At 47.9% G+C, this 18737-nt stretch overlaps 1 protein-coding gene and 1 pseudogene across 2 annotated transcripts in view; one reads left to right on the plus strand and one right to left on the minus strand.

Moving 5' to 3' along the window:
* Nucleotides 1-17052, plus strand: part of LOC144163235 (uncharacterized) — a 162496-nt pseudogene extending 145444 nt beyond the window's left edge. Inside the window, exons 11-14 of the transcript XR_013320871.1 lie at nt 3380-3607; nt 6541-6626; nt 9578-9689; nt 12454-17052. The product of XR_013320871.1 is annotated as an uncharacterized LOC144163235 (transcript). The remainder of the gene's footprint in view (nt 1-3379; nt 3608-6540; nt 6627-9577; nt 9690-12453) is intronic.
* The window catches only part of LOC144163236 (uncharacterized), a 292766-nt gene that overhangs the window by 257035 nt on the left and 16994 nt on the right, over nt 1-18737 (minus strand). The window lies entirely within an intron of this gene.

Here is an 18737-nt window from a genome sequence, read left to right on the forward strand (position 1 = left end):
CGGCCTCTCCCCCGCTCCTCCTCTCCCGCATCACGCTGCCCTCCTCGCTCTCAACAACAGGTCCGCACCCCTCCCCCTACACTATATAAAAAAAATAATACTCACCAGCGCCTGGTTTCGATCCCACGACCCTGCGGGCGGAACGCAAGGTACATGGTGCTCCACCCACTGCGCCACAAAGCCGACACAGAATGGAAGGCTACGAACGCGCCTAATATCCTTGACTCATTCAAACTACGTCAAGAAGCTGCTGATACAACGCATTCACTACCTGTGGGTGGAACGCGAGGTACATTGTGCTCTTCCCACTGCGCCACAAAACCGACACAGAATGAAAGGCTACGAACGCGCCTTTTATCCTTGACTCATTCAAACTACGTCAAGAAGCTGCTGATACAACGCATTCAATACCACCAACTCCCCAAACACTAAACGTTAACGCAATACACCCACCCCTTATTCGACGCATTTAGTCGAGTCCCCCTCGCGGGAGATGGACCCTTTTTTCGAGTAACGCCAACGCCCTTTTTTTTATATCTTGTTGCATGATAGCTGGGACACCCTGTGTATCATTGACACGAAAACGATTAGAGAGGCGACAAGACTTTGTCGCCGCCGATGTCCTGTTTAAAGAACAATTTTGGGACAGTACTTTGGTGCTGTATATAATTTGTGCGACTGGGCAGAGGTTTACCAAAGGCGACATCGCCTGTGCCATCGAGCGCATAGCCCATGCTTTTTTTTTTATATATATACGCGAAGCATCGCAAAATTACTACCTCATACTGGCTACAGGTAACCCTGAACATTGCGTTACTTTCCCGGGATCATTTTTCGAAACACTGTAACCGTATAGAACCGGTGTCGGTTACAGATGTGAGGTAGGTGTGAGCGCGTCAACGAAAAATGATCAACATTTGCGGTGGCTATTTACGGCAGCAGAAATACGTCTTATAAGATTTCTCCCGTCTCAATTTTTTTTTCTTTTTTGCAGCCTGAAGGACAAGCTCAGTGGTTTGATCCTTACCTTTCATTGGGAGTTGAAGGAAACTACAGTAGCTAGGTTTTGCACTGAAATATTTTTCTCACGAGATACCCAATTTGTACGTAACGAGAATGGGCACAGGCGAAAGCATCAAATCCTTGAACTGATGCTCAGCACGGATACTAGACTTCGATTTTTTTTTTTTTTGCAAAGAACGGCATATCCTCCCCCCAACCCCATATACTTGGTCTACAGGAAGCAAGTTCCGGTCGGCGTGTCGACCAGGCCTTTTGGTCCATCTGCGTCGCGCTTTCATCAGCGACCGCGAAAAGGCTCTGTTCTTGTTTCTGAACAAACATATTTATGTCCACAAAAACAGGTTTGCTCCAATGCTCAGAGCTTCCAACTGTCGATATGAACAAACAAAATGATTTGAGAGTTAAAAGGGGAGAAGAAATGTGCGGTACGTTAACACAGCCAAACAAAAAACGGGAGCAACCGCAGCGTGACCGGCGCTTCCGGCAGCCACTTCCGGTAGCAACCGCAAAGGGTATCGCTCAATTCAATCATAGACGGACTCTTCTCTCTACCGGAATACCCGAGCCAGCTGTACTTTCTTTTTACGTTCTGATTAGAATGGGTAGGCGAACAATTGCATGACAAGAGTAACGATACAAAAAGTCAGCGCGGTATTTCTAAATAAAAGAAAAACACGTACCCTTCCTGCGCGCCCTTTTTTGGCGGCCTCAAATGAAGTCACATCGACTCTGGTTTCAATAACCGGTGGCGAAATGAAACCCCAAATCTTGTGAATAGAGTACGTCGACTTTTGTTGTTTCATATAAGTAACTGTTTTCAACAAAATGCCAGCAGTGTAAACCAGTAGCGGAAATTGCAGGTATTGAAACGGTAAAGCGCACCATACTGATACCGTTTAGACTTATCGCTTCAGCACTCCAGATACAAACTCATAAACACGCGTCATTCCTTAAATGAGACATTCAAGCTCGGCCGAGGTGAACCTTTGGGTATTGCAGATTAAAAAAAAAAAAAAAAAATCCCGGGCCATCTCCACTAACGTTAAACCTGGGAGGGGCGAAGCATGCAGTGTATAAGTGTACTCTTGGAGCCTTGGCGTTTTTGCCAACGGAGATGAAACCGTTGGGAGGTGGAGGTATACTGTTTTTCTGCAATAGTCTCGTGCCTTTGAAGCACGAAGCTCTCTAGCGCGAGGCGTAAACGAGTGTCCTGGTGTTTTTTTAGTACGCGTTATCAAGCGCTCCAGCGCGAGGCGTAAACAAGTTTTCCCGGTGTTTTAGTACCGTGACTTCATGAGACGACGATTATGACGATGACAGGAGTCGCCAACAGCCCCAGCCCCTAAGGGGCTTCATCCCCCAAAATTTGTGCCGCCACCAGCAGAGGATCTGGCTGTATCTAAGTTCACCGCGCGTTCGTGCCGAGAGCGCCGACGGTTCCGAGAAGTGTCTGTGCGTTTTCTGTGGTAGAGGCGGTAGCTTCTGCCACAAAATCAACTCACTTTACTAAACAGTAGTCCCGTCCCTAAATCACCCCCGCCGCGGTGGCCCAGTGGGTATGGAGTTGTGCTGCGGAGCCCAGGGGCGTGGGTTTGTTCCTGCCCGCGGTAACCGCTATTCAGATGGAAGCAAAAGGGCCCGTCTGTCGACATGTCGGCGCACGTCCAAGATATTCTAGTGGTCAAAGCTATTCCGGAGCCCTCCATTACGGCACGCCTTATAGCCCGGGTGTAACGTCGACACGTAAACCCCAAAATTTGAATTTTTAAAGCAAAGAAATGCGATATAGTTGAATCTCCACAAAACAATTAGAGGTGTTGTCCTTCCCCAAAGGAAGCAAAACGGAGCTATCACTCGGCAAACTTGGTTTAACCGCGTTCAATTAAACACAGCAGTTTTTTTAAAGCGAAGTGCTTGTGTCCTCACTGAAGCTGTTGTATCTCAATACGCCCTGCAGGAAAGCCAAATTTCTCGGACGATGATGATGAATGATCGTGGGTGAAGTGGAAAAAAAAAAAGAAAACGCTTCCCGTGGCCGTAGCCGAACCTAGGTCCCTCGCGTTATGAGGCCTGGGTCTAGCCGATTGCTCCATTTCGACATGATCGAAGCAGCAGGTACCGGTTCGCGCCGTACACCCCAAACCCAAACGTTAGGCCTACGGAGTGCTTACCCGGGAGTTGGTGTGGGTACTCTAGAAAATTGGTGCGTACCTCCAGAGTAGCAAATACTCGCAGTGTGGAATTAGCCAACCAAAGAATCCATCCCGAATAAGCTTCGCGTTCAACCACCGTCTTCGTTAGACGGAGAGGTGCTTTCTTGGCCCAACGTTCAGCGCTACGCGGCATTGGCGTGCAGCTCTGTCGGCGCCGTACAACAGCGAGGGTTCGGCCTCGTCGCACCCGTGCCCGGCGCTGGCGCTCACGGACGGCCTGCGGGCCACGGGCCGGGCCTCGTGGAAGCCGGACGCGTGCCGCGACATCCTGGGATGCCGGCGACACAGCCACCTCGAGTTCCGCGCGGCCAGCTGCGCCGACGACCGGCTGCCACCATCCGCCACGCCGCAGGCGCTCGTCGCCAGCACCAGTGAGAGCCACCCTTCAACGTTTCTCAATGAGATAACCAACCGATTTTTGTGGAGAACAAGCTCCCTATCCCAATTGCGAAGACCATTTAACCCACCTGCAACCAAAACGGTTCTCCTGATAGGACCCTAGAACTCCTGATAGGAAACTGACAGGACCCTGTTAGGACCTTCGATAAGACCCTAGGACCCTTGAAAGCGGAATTTTTGGGTCCACCAGCCTTAAAGAGGCCATGAGGACAAAAGACAACTTTTCTCAGTTTCAAGGAACTGCACTTTGGTAGCTCACTCAGCTTCATTTATCCCACCCGCCGCGGTGGCTCGGTGGATAAGGCGTTGCGCTGCTGAGCACGAGGTCGCGGGTTCGATTCCCGGCCGCGGCGGCCGCTTTTCTGATGGAGGCGAAAAGCAAAAACGCCCGCGCGGACGTAATTTCGGCGCATGTTAGAGATCCCCATGTGGTGCAAATTAATCCGGAGCCCTCCACTACGGCACGCCTCATCGCCTGCGCTGCGTCGGCGCGTTAAACCTAGAATCCATCAATCATTTATTCCACTAAAGAGGATATGTAACCAAAAAAAGAAAACGCAAGAAATATTAAAAAGCTTTCAAATTTCGCGCCCCAGTGATGTCTTACGGGTAGGCGTGATTGCGTATAGGCCAGAACTAACAACATTGTTATCAGTGTTTCAATTGTACGTTCGCATTCAAGTGATACGAGCTCACAAAACTAGAGGTCCCACTACAATTTCTGTGTCGTGTTCCTTGGCGGCGCTAAAGTCGGCCGCCGCCAGTCGCCCGAATAAAATTCTGTGACGTCATACCAAAGTCGCGGGAAAGTCAAGTCAAGTCAAGTCAAATCAAGTCAAGTTTATTCGAGGTAAAAATATAGATATTTGCAATGACGATAATACAGATGTCAAGAGCGCGGACAAAAAGCCAACAGAAGCGGGTTGACGGGGTGACTCCCAACTGGCTAGGGAGTCCTCATTGCTTCACATGTTGTCTCTATCTCGAATGTTTGTTTGACGCTGGCGATAAAATTAATAACATTGTTACCGGGACAAAACCTGTTTTATCTTCATGGCCGCTTTAAAGGAACCTCCAATTAATTTTCGTGGGGCATATGCCCCCGGTTTCAAATGGGAGAACATCAATTATAACACCGTGAACTGAAACGGTTTCCTTAATAGCGGCCTAGGACGTATCACACCGCAATTTTAAGCTCTACCTGCTTTTAGTAGGCTTAAAAAAAAATGTTCGCCACCATGACAGAGAGCCACGCCGCAACATACTTTTAATTGTCACGTGAGGTGAAAAAAGGTACAGTTGAACCTCGTTATTACGAATACTGATAATGCGTATAATCGGCTATAGCGAACTAAATACAAACTTTGGTTGATCACGCTTCATGTCAATGGCACTTACTCTTTTATAACGAAAGTGAAACACTGAGAGCCGCGCGCACTATCGGATATAACGAAGAAATATATTTAGGCTGAGAAGCTACCTGAAAAAAGCTCCCGGCGTCCGAAACTGAAGAAGCAGAAAAGGACTCTTTGTTCGTGGACACTGTGTAAAACTTCATCCTGCTGAGTGCTGTGAATCGCCACCAGACAAAAATCCCATCCTTCCGTGAAAAAATGTGAACGCAGGCCCGTTTGGTCAAATGAACTTGGTTCTGTTGTAATTTCCCATTTCATATATGTTCTGGTTCACTGAGCTCGAAATGCCACGAGGAGAAAGGTAAGGGTTACCTTGTTTGTAGCAGGTTCGAAGATTAAAATAATGCGTGTTTGTATCAAGGATTTTTGCGGGAGCCAGATTACCGATTGGTTTGAACTTAATTTTACCTCTGCTGTTACAACGAATATCGGATATAACAAACTAAATTACTGTCCCGATACTAACTACTTCGTTATAACGAGATGTATTTAAAGGCTTGTCCCCAGATTCAAAAATAATGTTGTGTCCACTTCTATTTCTTTATTGAGTTTCTAAATCAGGCATAGAAACCGAAACGGAGCGGTTTGCAAACGAGCGGTAGTGTCACGCTTAAACACTACATGGCGCTACTTTTCAGATTGCAGCAAGTTTAGTGCCAGGTTAAAATTACTCTCGCCTATTTATATAAAAAATTGCTGTGGCTTCCCCCTTTACAGAGCTCTGGCTTTCATATGAGCTTAGGGACACACACTCCACAAAAAGCGGTTGGCGATCCCTTTAAAGGGCACATGCCAACAAAGCTAAATGCTACAGCCGGCAAATACGCTTAGCGTGTTTACTGCCTTTACTGATGACGTACTCAGCCCGAGAGAGTATTGCGACGCTGAGAAAATGCAAGCAACTAGTGATCCCCGGCCACAATGGGCTAAGAACGTCATGCCCGTTTTTTCGCCATTGCTTTGCGGATAGTTACGCTTCTTGTGAAATTTTATGTTGCTTCGCAATACACGAAAAAAAAAAAGACTGCCACCGTATACACCCACGTTTAATCCCCTTGTCCCGGTAACTAGGGGGCTTTGCGTGATTCTGCATAATTTCCCATGCTTGGCTTTTATTAACTAGATGAAGTGGCAAAATAAGAAAATTCGGAGATAAATAATGGAAGCGGGCAGCTCAGGTCAGGAGCGGGTGGAGGTCAATGGGAGAGGCCTATATACATCCTCTATACGTCCTATATACAGCCTACACACGTATATCGGCTGTTTTTGTTTAGCATGTTAATGTTATCTTTATTGTTGGTGATGATAATACTATAAAGATGATGACGATTATTATTATGGTGATCATGACGAATATGGTGATCGCCCTGATTGATTGCAGCTCTTCTCCAAGATCCGAAAGTATGTAGTTAACAAAATGCTCAAGCCAACGAGGGGAATGTCACAACGCGTTCCGCCAATGACAGGGCTTGTTGGCGCTGTTTTTGCAGCGTTCCAGTGTCACGGCGGCTGGCAAGAGAACGGCCGGAACTACCTCATCACGGGCCTCAAGGGGTCCAAGGCGAAGTTCTGCTTCGTAAGTGCGCTTTATACCCTTGGAGTCGGTTTCATATGCGATGAACATGTTTCACTGAGAGTGAGCCAGAGTGTTAATTTGAAGCACTTTCAAAGGGGTGATCAGGAGCAACGTATCTGATGGCCACAACTAATACAAGTGCGGCCAACATCTACCGCCTTTCCATACCGCCTGTATTCTTTGTGTTTGGCTCAAGAGTTTACCAGGTTCGACCTCACTGCAACTTAGGTCGTAAGAACTTTCTTGACTGTACAGCCCGTAAACTTGTTTCGACGAGCATTGACATTGAAAAAATGAATCATGATTAACGCCTCTAAACCTAGTTTTGATGTCGGAAAGGTCTGTTTGGCTTGGTCTCGAAAAGATTATGCACACAATGTTTCGTGAAAGAACCGCACGCGCGGACATCCCAACCGGCGGCCATTCACGGCGAGACAAAGAGACCAAACGCCTTCGAAGCACCCCTTAAATATTCGCCTAGTCACGTGGTACAGCAACGGATCGCGTAATGTGACGTCACACCTGCCACACCTGCGCTATGGTGCCTCAAGGCCATTGCGAAGCGATAAACGAAGCCTGAATTGACTCACTGACTGTCAGTAACGCCTTTTTATCATTGCTCTTTAACGTGTCTGTATATGGATATTCAAACTCTGTTTTATTGCGGGCAAAAAATGGATCGTGGAAAAGCACGTCATGAACAGCGTTTGTACATACAATACCTAAACCACGCTGTGCTGATAAACGCTCTTTGGCTAACGTAATCTCGCTAAAAACACAATTCTGAAGCAAAAAAAGAAACAACGTTATCCCCTTCAACTCCTCAACCATTTTTCCAGGTGTACTGTAGCCCCCTTTCCCCCACCCCCAGCCCCGCTTTATAGTCAAACCTCTCTCCTTCCGCTAGATTTTTCTACTACGTTTTAACTTGCTCTAATGCAAGCAGATATGTTACTGTTTGAAAGTAACTCGATACGCAGACACATCCTCTCAAAATTTATGCTGCCATTTAGGGCGAACAAGGAAAGACCATTTGATGTAACCTGGTCTCAAATCGGAACAATTGATGTCGTTGATAGTGTCTGAACGCCTTCAATGCCCCTACGGTTCTCGGGATGAAGGGCAGCTTGAAGGCGAAACATGAACCATTGAGTTGTGCAGCAACGAGTCTTTTTTCTCCCCAGTCATTTTTTCCATGCGACTTATAACCTTGACTTCAACCGTACATGCTAAATAAGGCATTAGGGCATAGTTTTGCGTCACTTGCTGACTTTTCTCCAAAAAAAAGAGTAGAGAGCTGCCTCTTCAAGAAAAAATTAAAGCCGTTCCACTCAATGTGAAAGCTGTCGGAAGTGCAGAGCAAGGATTCGCCATAATGGGCTCTACCGCCGTTATCCGCTTACTGTTACCACCCCATGCAGTTCAAATTTCCCGCCTTCGCAGTGCTCGCGCGCCCCCTGCCTGAAACTGCGCCAGGGGGAGTTCTGTTCTCTTTGTGCTTTTCCCCCCCGCACGTGCCCGCGTTGCACTGCCACATTTTGCGTTTACTATCGTAAAGTGTATTGCGTTAACGTATAGTGTTTGGGGAGTTGGTTGTAGTGAATGCGTTGTATCAGCAGCTTCTTGACGTAGTTTGAATGAGTCAAGGATATAAGGCGCGTTCGTAGCCGCTCGTTCTGTGTCGGCTTTGTGGCGCAGTGGGTAGAGCACCATGTACATTGCGTTCCGCCCGCAGGGTCGAGGGATCGAAACCAGGCGCCGGATAGTATTTTTTTTATATAGTGTAGGGGGAGGGGTGCGGACTACGACTACGGACGTCAACGCGGGTGACATCGTGAGTTACTGAAATGCTCTGCATTTAAAACTACTAACACACATTGGAAGACGTTAGAAATCTGTCAAAATTGCTCAGCAGTCTGCATAATTATTTTGTTGGAAGAGCCCCACCGCGATCGTCCAGCCCCACACTCGCGCCTGTGGTCAAAGTACTGATCGTGCTTGCCCTGGGGCCCAGAATCATGAGCCTTGCGCTGGGTGGCCTGTTTCGCTGCGGGATCGCGCGCCTCCCCGCCATAGCATTTCGACTCACCACGATCAACGGAGGGCCTTGTAGTGATCAGAAGAGGTGGGAGGAGAATTAACCTCGTCTTTACTTTCCAACCCGCTCCCATACCACCCTTCCCCGTCCTTTCGATCAGTCATCGCACAATCTCGCCAATCATCTTGACCAAGCAGTAGACGCTTTCCGGCGTGCGCTGCTAGTTGAATTAAAGGGACTGCGCAACACTACCGATAAGCACTTTCACTCTCACCTCCGCGTCTAGAAGCACTGCGAAGGCCACAGTTATCGCCAGCACTGAGTGGCACTGCGTGATTTGCTCGTCGGAACAGGTGCGCCTTCCGTTTCTGCTTTGCTTTCGTGGCTTTCTTTTTAAAGTGGCTATCGAATGCTTTAGGCCAGCTTCAGACTATTGCTGCAACTGTCGTAGTAACTTTAAAGAGTGACGTCATTTCACGTCTCAGCCAACTGAACTGCGTGACATGCCGTTTTTTTACGTCCATAGACAATGATATGGCTTTTGCGTCGGTAGTCTGAACGTAGCCTTAATCGCTGCAGCCGAATAAAAGCCGGCCAATAGCCGCTACACCGCTGTAATGACGTAATTCCAGCGGTCGAAGAACGCCAAGACCGAGAAAAAGAGAATAAGTTTTTGAACAATTTTCTAAGTTATCTCGAGGGCATAGAACTATTTTTTCGCTGAAGTACTTTGCCCCGCCCTGATCTAACTACTGGATGTGTTTGTCCAATACGTTCTGAAAGCGTTTAGTATCTAAAGGTCGAAAACAGCGTTGCAGGTACTTGTAAGTACTCCCCGAAAACAAGCACTGGTTCACCCAATTCCCGTAATGTCACTGGTGGGTTCAGAAGCACTTACTCGTGCTCCGCGCAGGTCTTCTCCGAGGCAGACAAGGTGACCCAGCTGTCGGGTCTGCACGACACATGTCGTCGTACCGTGCTGCCGGGTGTCACGGGAAACCTCACGTTCAACATTAGCGCCGCAGGTGAGTGAGTGGAGTCACGATGCGTTCCAAGTCTCGTTTCAAATCGGGGACACACCATCGAGGAGCTGAAGAGTCATAGCGAGTGTTTAATTTTGCGTTGAAGTTTCTCCCGTGGTTGTGGTAGGAACACCATAACTGTGACAAGCCCATTATTTTAGCGTCGCCACGTACAGGTGCCGTCGAAAGTAAATGAAGCATGGTGTCTTAAATGTACAGGAATGTCTTCTTCCGGAAGCTGCCTGGCTGCATTGGTGTGCGTTTAAAGGAGTGCTCCCTAATATAAAAAGCTTCTTGGAAACCGGTACTGGCTGTCATAAAGCCAGTAAGACAAATATTTTGGGGTATTAACAAAAGTTTGATCCACTCAGTTATCACGGCACCTCAAAGATTGGGCATGAACCAGTTGGGGAATGACTGAAATGGTTGGTGAATACTATTGGCATGAACTGGAATAGATGTATCGTCTAGGGAAATTCGCGTTGGAGCCTTGATGCATCATCAGCGAAGCACCGTGGAGCATTTGCCCTTTGGTGCACTAGTCTCGTTTTATCTCCCTGTGTCCGTTCCCTGGAACCGATTGAGAAGCCGTTCTGCGAAGTGTGCACCTTCATTTTGCTTTGTAAATTGACGTGAACGTTGCTACGAATTGACCCCACCATGCGTAGATAATGACGTCCCCGCAATACTGTTTTAAGCCAGAATTTTACAGCCCCACTGTGTCCTGTATGGCTGCTAACTTTCGGTTGGACACAGGGCTGTCTAGATGCAAGACATCCTAATGCAAGCGGTTTATAACCACTAATGCCGAGGGGGAAAATGGCAGGCTGCTTCATCCGTGCAGTATCGTGCCATAGCTAATTCTGTTGCACCAAGTTATGTGTTGTTAGGCCATGGTCAGCCAGTTTGTAAAGAAATACTTTGCAGTCGCTATGTCGCCAGAGAGTGGACATGCGCCATATGCACATAGGTCGGTGCGGGTTTAAGTGCAGGCGGAGTACGGATATCAGGCGTGCCTTTTTTGGTAAATCTACCATGTGAATATCGGTCGCTCGTGGGTAATGGGACGACGAATCCCTGCATTTTAGATATCATGCGACGATTTCGATTCACTTCCGAAATTTATTTTACACGTAGGCCTGTAAAGCGTGCTCTGCCGGCATTACTTCTAAGCGCTTGAAGAAGCCTACTAATGACATACACAACGATATTTTTGCCGAGCACACCTTGGACAAATATGCGTTGTAAGAAAAGCGTAAAATATGCGTAACGCGGACAATTGATCGAAATGAAATTTAAAGAACAAGAAATAGCCATATAATCAATGAAAATCAGCTAACACAATAGTAATGTCGGCATCAGTCACCGAAATAAAATAACACGAACAAACTAAACGAAAGGTCATTTAAAAGCGTGAAAAATCACCATGTTACTGCATTTGCCCAAAAGTGCATAATCCGCGAAGTAACACATTTGATTCTTATAAGGGTGTAAATGGAGATAATTTGTAGAAGAAATGTCAGAATCTAGAAAACAAAATTTACAAAATAAATGATAACACAGCAAAATAAACTAACGGGAATAAAAAAACATCTACGTGCACAGATGCACCACCGCACTGACACGACGAGGCAAAAACAAGGCAAAACCTGAGTAAAAATCGTTTAAAAGCAGCAACCATGTCATTCCTTGCATCTGCATACGTAATACGCAAACACAGTGAATGTTTATACTAGTGCAAATTTGCACTACTTACAGAATAAAAGTACACAAAATGAAAATCAGCATCTTAATACTGTTGATCAGTTAGTAGACAATTCTCAAAATTTCTCCACTCCTCCTTCGCATAGCGAGCGCACGTAGCATGGAGCCATATTCCCCCAAGGTGGATTGTGTACCCCATAGAGGGCCGAACGAATCATCCCCGAATCCGTGCATTGAGCATTTAAAAGAGCTCCTGGATCCGCCTGGGCAGATAGGAAGAACTGCACTCATCTCTTACTGTTTGCTAACCCTTACCACTGGTTTTAAACGAACCGTGGCAGTTTGAGCAGACTCTTGTGACGAGCACAGCCTGGACAGTTCGCGAGGACCTCCAGCACATACTCCATGCGTGTACTCATTTTGAACTGGAAAGAACTGTAAAGGCTTCTCCAGTCCTGCCTCTGTCCTCCCAGATCTCATTACGGGAAGTTCTTGGCCTATGGTCGACATCAGAAAAGCACGTTACGCAACAAAAGCAAAGACCCTTTCTTCATAACACAGCTCTCGACGGAACACTATGAATTCTTGGTGATATGAGATTCTCGTGTGATTGTGTGCGTGCGTGTCGCGTGTGTTTCTGTTTTTTGCATTTATGTGAATGTGTAAGCGTAGGCTCGTCTGGCTGACCACGCCGTTTCATTACGAAGTTTGCTCCTCCCCCTCCACGTTCTCCTCCTCCTCCTACCACTACAACTACTACTACTACTAACTGTCTGGGTCCCTCTTGTATCCTCCAGATATACTACTACTACTACTCCACCACATCCTCCTCCCCCTCCTCTACCTCTCCATTCTCCTTCCCCACCCCCACAACCACCATCATCACCACCACCACATCCTCCTCCTGCTCTTCCTCCCCCTCATCATCCTCATCTTCCTGTTTCCTCCTCCTCATCCTCCATCCCCCCCCCCCCCCCCCACCACCACCTCATCCTCTTCATCCAATCACAATGATTAATGCAATCTCACCTAACTTCAAGCAATTCGCCTCTACTCGCCCCAGGGGAGTGCGATTTCCAACCGAGTGGAGCGCCGCGGCCGGAGGAGGCGACGGCGCTGTGGTCCCTGTTGGCGCTGGTGCTGGCGTTGCTGCGCCTCTCCCGGTGGACGCAGCCCCGGTGACGACAGCGCCCAACGAGCGCCCCGCCGTGCCTCTGCCGCCTACCGCCCCGCTAAGCGTCTGTCCCAGGAGTAACAGCGCAGCCCACTCCGCGCCGAACGAGACGGCGCCGCGCGTCTCCTACGGGTGTTCGTGCGCGGTCACCGGGGGAACAGTGCTGCGTCCCGACTTTCGCCGAAGAATAACGGCAAGCCGCTCCAGGACGTCATTGTGGAAACGCGCTGTGCTGTGAAAACGACAAGTGTGCCGTCGAAAACGCCGCGCACGTGCAACGGATCCCTGCCATGACGTACCTTGGCGCGGGTTGCCCTCCCGCTCCTCGTCCCGGCCCCCCACAACGAGCCTACGCCCAAAAAGACGTCTGTGAAATTCTCTGAAAACTGTGGCTAGCTCGTTCGTGGTGGTCGCAACAGTGACTTGGAGATGTGTGACGGGAGTGCAGGAGAGGGGGAAATGGCGACCCCATGCGTCGCCTTGTTGGCACCGCTGTTCACAGGGCGCGTTACGTTGGCGCGTTGTAACGAGTAGGTAGCGATTTTGTTTCATGCCTGGCAAATAGACGCAGAAGCTAGGCCTGAAAACGTGCTTCGCTCGCCAGAAAACGCACACCAGATGGGCAATGAAGCAAGAAGTGCGAGCCGCTATTGCATAAACCGTAAATCGCGCACACGTCCAGAAACCAAACGCACTTGGATACGCATGTGTGGCCGCGTCACAGATACATCGCGCCACGATGCACCACTCCCAGGCTTTCTGAAGTCCGAAAAACTTGTGTTAACACTTAATATAATATAGGTGTCCACATTCGGAACAAATGATTCGTTAGTCAGTACATCCGTTACACAATGCCGTCATGAGACAATAAATACCCCCACAAAACGTTATTTACGAATGGGTAACACACGTTGCTTAAGCAAGAATGTAAAACACTGAAAGTTCAGTCGTTCGGTTCACATTCCCTACTTTGCTTTGACGGATATTTTCTTATACCAATAGCATCAACAACTACTGGACTGCGTCTGTTCGCGTCTACTCATTGGACTTGCATGAACAGGGCTAGTGGGACAGACCCCTGAGAAAAACAAAGCGACATTAAGGTATCAGCCCTCAATCCGCGCATGTTCATACGTAGTACCGTCTCCCAAATAAATCAGCCAGTGAATGCTGACATCATGTCAAGGAGTATTGGGGCCTGATCGCATCCCCCCTTCGGCTTATTGAAATCACCCAATTACAACTCCAGAACGTGACACAAAATCTGGAGTGGAACTGTTCTCCCAGAGTAAACCCAAAGACCCCAATTCTCCAGCGCTGTCCACTGTGCTTTTGCCGCAAATGGCGCCGTCCTCGATCAAGGAGCATGTGATCCGATCGCTCTATGCAGACACCCATCTCTGAACCACTATGCTTCTCGGTTAGACGTATCCAAATGTCAGGCCATGCCTCATACATTCCAAAGTTTTGTGTGAGAGACCGCGGTACATAAGACAGGTCAAGCCTCGCGTTTTGGGGGAAACAGTTCAGCGGGAGCACAGCTTCTCTCGAAAGGTCATTCCAACGACCTCGTGATATTCTTTTGCCACTGAAAGTCGTTAGGCGCCCGTAATTATGTCCACGCTTTGGTTCCACCCGAGTGTATGAGTATCATGACGCACGTCTAGACGCCTAGGCACACCTAGGCACAGAACGCCTTACACTAACAAAACATAGGAACCGGCCGATTGGACAACCACGCAACAGATGAATGATGTCGCGAGCAACGTCACTTTTTCTTGATAAACTGCTGCTTGTACAGACTTTAACAACGGCTACGAAGTGGCGAGAACTGCGCGTGCCTCAATTTGGGCAGCAGTCGCAAAAATGAAATTTAGCACGGATGTGTAGTCGCCAGTACATTGCCTATATGTTCTAGTCCAAAACCCAATCACGAAAAGCTTCTAGTCTAACGGAACACGCGGTAATGTACTAGATGGTGTGTTTTTGTTCTCTTTTCTTTCGGGTACGTGGAATGCTTTGTTTCTTACAGCGTAATAAAGAGATATAGTTGGTTATGGATGTTATTTCTACGAGATCGATTGCACTTGTATTGCTGGTCGTAGCTCCACCGCATGTTTCCAGCAAACTTAGCACGGCTGAATGAGGCGTGGTGATATTGTTATTGGCCGGGAGAATACCGCCACAGTGTTTATAGCTGTTAGGCAAATTACGGCGATTTTTTTATTTCGTTGGAAATAACTACACACCTGCAAATCAGGTGCTTCTATGATGATGACTACGGACAGCGCCAATTGATGTAATTCTCGTGAAAATAGCTGTGCTTTGCTAAAAGGTAAAATATGGCACAGCGGATGCTGCCAATTTCACCATAAAACAATGTGAACACGATATAGCGAAGTTGCTTAACTAAACCTTTGGCGACTTTGGCACTGAGCAAAAACTATGGAACTGCAGCACAGATCATCATGAATGTCTTGTTTATTATCTCTACTGGACGGCAGACATGGGGACCCCTGTAGGAACCCGAGGACGTAGGAACCACGAGGCAGACATTGCGGCCTCCGAAACCTGAGCCTTATGGGGCTGTCATACTATAATTTCAACTATGAAGTCTATAATAACCTATGTTCCCTGGTGTCTGCCCTCACATACGAAACAACTTAGGAAGGTAACTAAAGTGTGAGTGTTGGGAAAGTGCATCACGTAAATTATTATAGCAACAAGACAGTTAAATGATAAAAATCAGTTGTTTGCGAGATTTTTTTACGTTTTCTGAGTGGGAGTTTTTTGCACAAACGACGGAACAAGCGACTTCAAAACTGGGTTACAGTTTTTCCTATATCGGGGTAATTAACGGGTATCAGTTTTTATTGGGTCATTAGGACTTTCTGGGACTCTTGTTTGCCACAACACACCTCAATCACGACAAGCGGCCGTCACAATGAGCAACATTGAATTTGAGATAGATAAGATCGCTTGGCTATTGATGATAAATACAACCTAGTCACGAGTCCCGCATGAGCAGACGATCTGAATCACATGAAAACGCAAACTATTTTATTTTTACGAAGGCAGGTATTAGTAGAATGTATGCGAGGTTTTGTGGGTGTGAGTGAACTTGTATGGGGGACTCAGTCGTCTGACGTATAAAATCAACTTTTGTGAGCAGAAAATATCAGCATGTACGAACTTGTTTGTTGTTCAAGGCAACCGACGCCCTTTATTCTAACGCAGACGCGCAAGAAATGATACGTTAGCCGTAACAGTCAAGAGGGGCCGCCCACGAGGAAAGATAATGAGCTTGTGGCCACGTAGAGCTTTAAGGTTGTGTCGCGCGCGAGCTGGCCACAGAAATGCCAGAATACCGAATTACCGCGATTTTTCCCGCGTTTCGTGAGATGCCAGAAACTACGCCTTACGTTTTCTTAGCCGCCCGAGACAAAATTGACCGCCGCTAATAAAGGCGGCAAATCTTTAGACACTTCGCTAGACCCTAAAGGCTGCATGCGTAGTGCTGGATAGCGCACTTCGCCGCCTCTTACGTTATACTTGCGCCATCTCATTAGCAATAGTAGAGGGCAGTGAGAGGGTTGCCCGTGATTAAAAGGGAACCTGTCTCATCGCATTATGTACATACTGTACAGCGTTTGTTGATGCGGCAGCATTACGGGCCCTACAACGCCCCTTTCGCCAGAATATGGGCGGAACAACAGTGTGACCGGAAGTGGCTTCGCATGGAACGCTTCCGGTGACGTCACTTCCCGTAATGACGTTCCTCTTCGCCCACTATTGAGACCAGGGGCGGTATCCTCTTGTTTGGTTCGTTTTGTGTCCGTTTCAAAAGTGTCCCTTTTGAGCAAGCCCTGATTGGCTAAAAGCGGACACCCGGATGTGACGCCGTTCAAACACGGCGGAGTTAGGAGACGTGGCATCTCGGAGCAGACGATTTGGAGCAGGCGAGTTTTCTTCACCTTGTTTGTTCGCTGCCGGAACAATAAACCCATAAAACATAGTTTAATATAGGTTTAGTCGTTTAAAATGCGTTTACAAGAACAGTTTTGCAAAAGTAAACCCAAAGCCCGCCTACAACTGGAAGTACGTCCACAACAAACCGGACGCAAAACGGACGTTTTCAAAACGGACAAGTACGAGAATACCGCCCTAGAAGAGGTGCCAGGAATTCTCTAACGACGTCTCTTCCTGTCATGACGTCACTGGTCACTGATGATGACGTCAGTTCCGGTTGGGCCATACTGCTATCGCACTACTCTGAATGTACCCAGAGGAATTTCCGCCGATTTTTTTTTTCTTCGCGGACGTTGTCCGTCCACGAGCCAGCAAACCACCCAAATATTGGATGGAGTGAGGCCAGGCTGGGCAGCTCGCCAGCACCCTGTACAGAGTCGCGTAGGAAAGCACAGTGCTTCTAGTTTTTCACGTCAATGTGTGACCGATGCAAGTTTAGGCAAGCGGAACCCTGTTGTATAAAGAATAACCCGATACGCGATGCCTCGTGATAAAAAGAGCCCCGTTTCTGGGACTACTCCATTATTTCTTCGCTGTAGCTGATATAATTCGGCCCGCAACGGTAGCGTGGAAATGAAAGGATCAAATTCAAGTGGAAAAAGGCGACAATTGCCTTCCAAATTTCTGCGCATGCTGGCTCGCTATCGAAGACACTTTTGTCGGATTTATATTCTCTTGAGACGACTGTTGGGACGGCAAGCGCTGTCAGCGAAGATACTCTTAACCGAATGAGGCTGTGCGGTCATTTGGGCAAACGAAGTAGCGAGAAAGCGAAATGTTTAATTGAGTCAAAGAATAATAAAATTACCAAAAGTATTTCGCGAGGAAGCTACGTTTTTGTGTTTGGTAATGAGCTCGTCCGGACGACCCACTGCTGTCTGATTTCGTGTTTCCGCCGTGTGCTTTCTCTTTTTCGCACTGCACTAACGGGGCGGTCCTGTAGTGCAATATTCGCAAAGCGAGATGGGCCGCCCCGTTTGAAGCCCCCCCTGGTCATTTTTTTCTCTTCGCGTTAAAGGGACAGACAACCGATTTTTTTCAAGTATAGTTTCTTTATACCAAATGAAAGGGCATCACTTAAAACACTTTAACCCAAAGCGGCTTTGCCAATCGCGACTTTTTAAATCGAATTCTTCGATCTGCCAGCCATACGTGTCACGCCAGAAGGTACGCTGCAACCGCGACAGTGAGCAGTGCGGTAACACACTTTTAACTGTACGTGAGATCAAAAGAGGTGTTTAAAAACTTGTCCCCGGCTAAAATAACAATAATGTGCAACCTTCCCAATTCCTTCATGCGGTTTTTGAATCACGCGTCGAAACCGATGAAGTTTGGACACGCAACGTAGTGTCACGCTTAGACACCACGTGGCGCCACTTTTCAGACTTCGGAAATTTCTGTGCAAAATAAAAATTATTTCTGCCTGTTCACATAGAAATTCCTTGCCGTTATCCCAGTATATAAAATGCTGGCTGTCATTTGAGATAGAGGGCATGCACTACACAAAAATCGGTTGTCTGTCCCTTTAATGGCGAGACACACGTTCGGAAGACGACGCGCCTCCCCACGCGTTTTTCCTCCCCGGAAACTGGTTTCCGAGCCGGTTTCGAAGAAATAAAAAAACCGGTGCCGAAACGCATCGCTCTCCGCACACGTGTTTTCCCTTTTAAGATTGACGATGTGTTTGTATGAATGTGTGCGCGATAGGGCGAAAAATGCTCGCCCCTATTCGCCCGCCTGTTGGGTCAATGAAGACGTAGACCCGTTCAGCGGGCCCTTGTTGATAGCGTCGTCGCGTTGTGTAAGGCCCGCTTTCCTGAAGAGCGTCGACCATTAAAGGGCATTGCCCCCTAAAAGGGCCTCCCCTTTGGCGTCCCCTGTCTCATTCTTTGCATCGCCAACGGCTGTTTCTAGAACCACTTAATAAGCTACGCTTAAGAGTAACGACACTGACGCACGGTGGCATCCATTTTTGGCGCCTGTCGCCAGAGTGGCCAGCTTCATGCGCCATATTGCGGCCAACATTGACGGGTGGAATTGGTCCGGGCACCGTTTGGCAACCATGGGGACTGTGCTTACTTTTTCAGGATTTCGAGCCTGCCCGCCGGTGCAACTGGGTCACGTTCGGTTACGCTAGCTTATTC

Source organism: Haemaphysalis longicornis, unplaced genomic scaffold, assembly GCF_048455015.1.
Source record: "Haemaphysalis longicornis isolate Haplotype H1 unplaced genomic scaffold, Haemaphysalis longicornis Haplotype H1 scaffold_12, whole genome shotgun sequence".
In the NCBI taxonomy this organism is placed as follows: Eukaryota; Metazoa; Arthropoda; class Arachnida; order Ixodida; family Ixodidae; genus Haemaphysalis; species Haemaphysalis longicornis.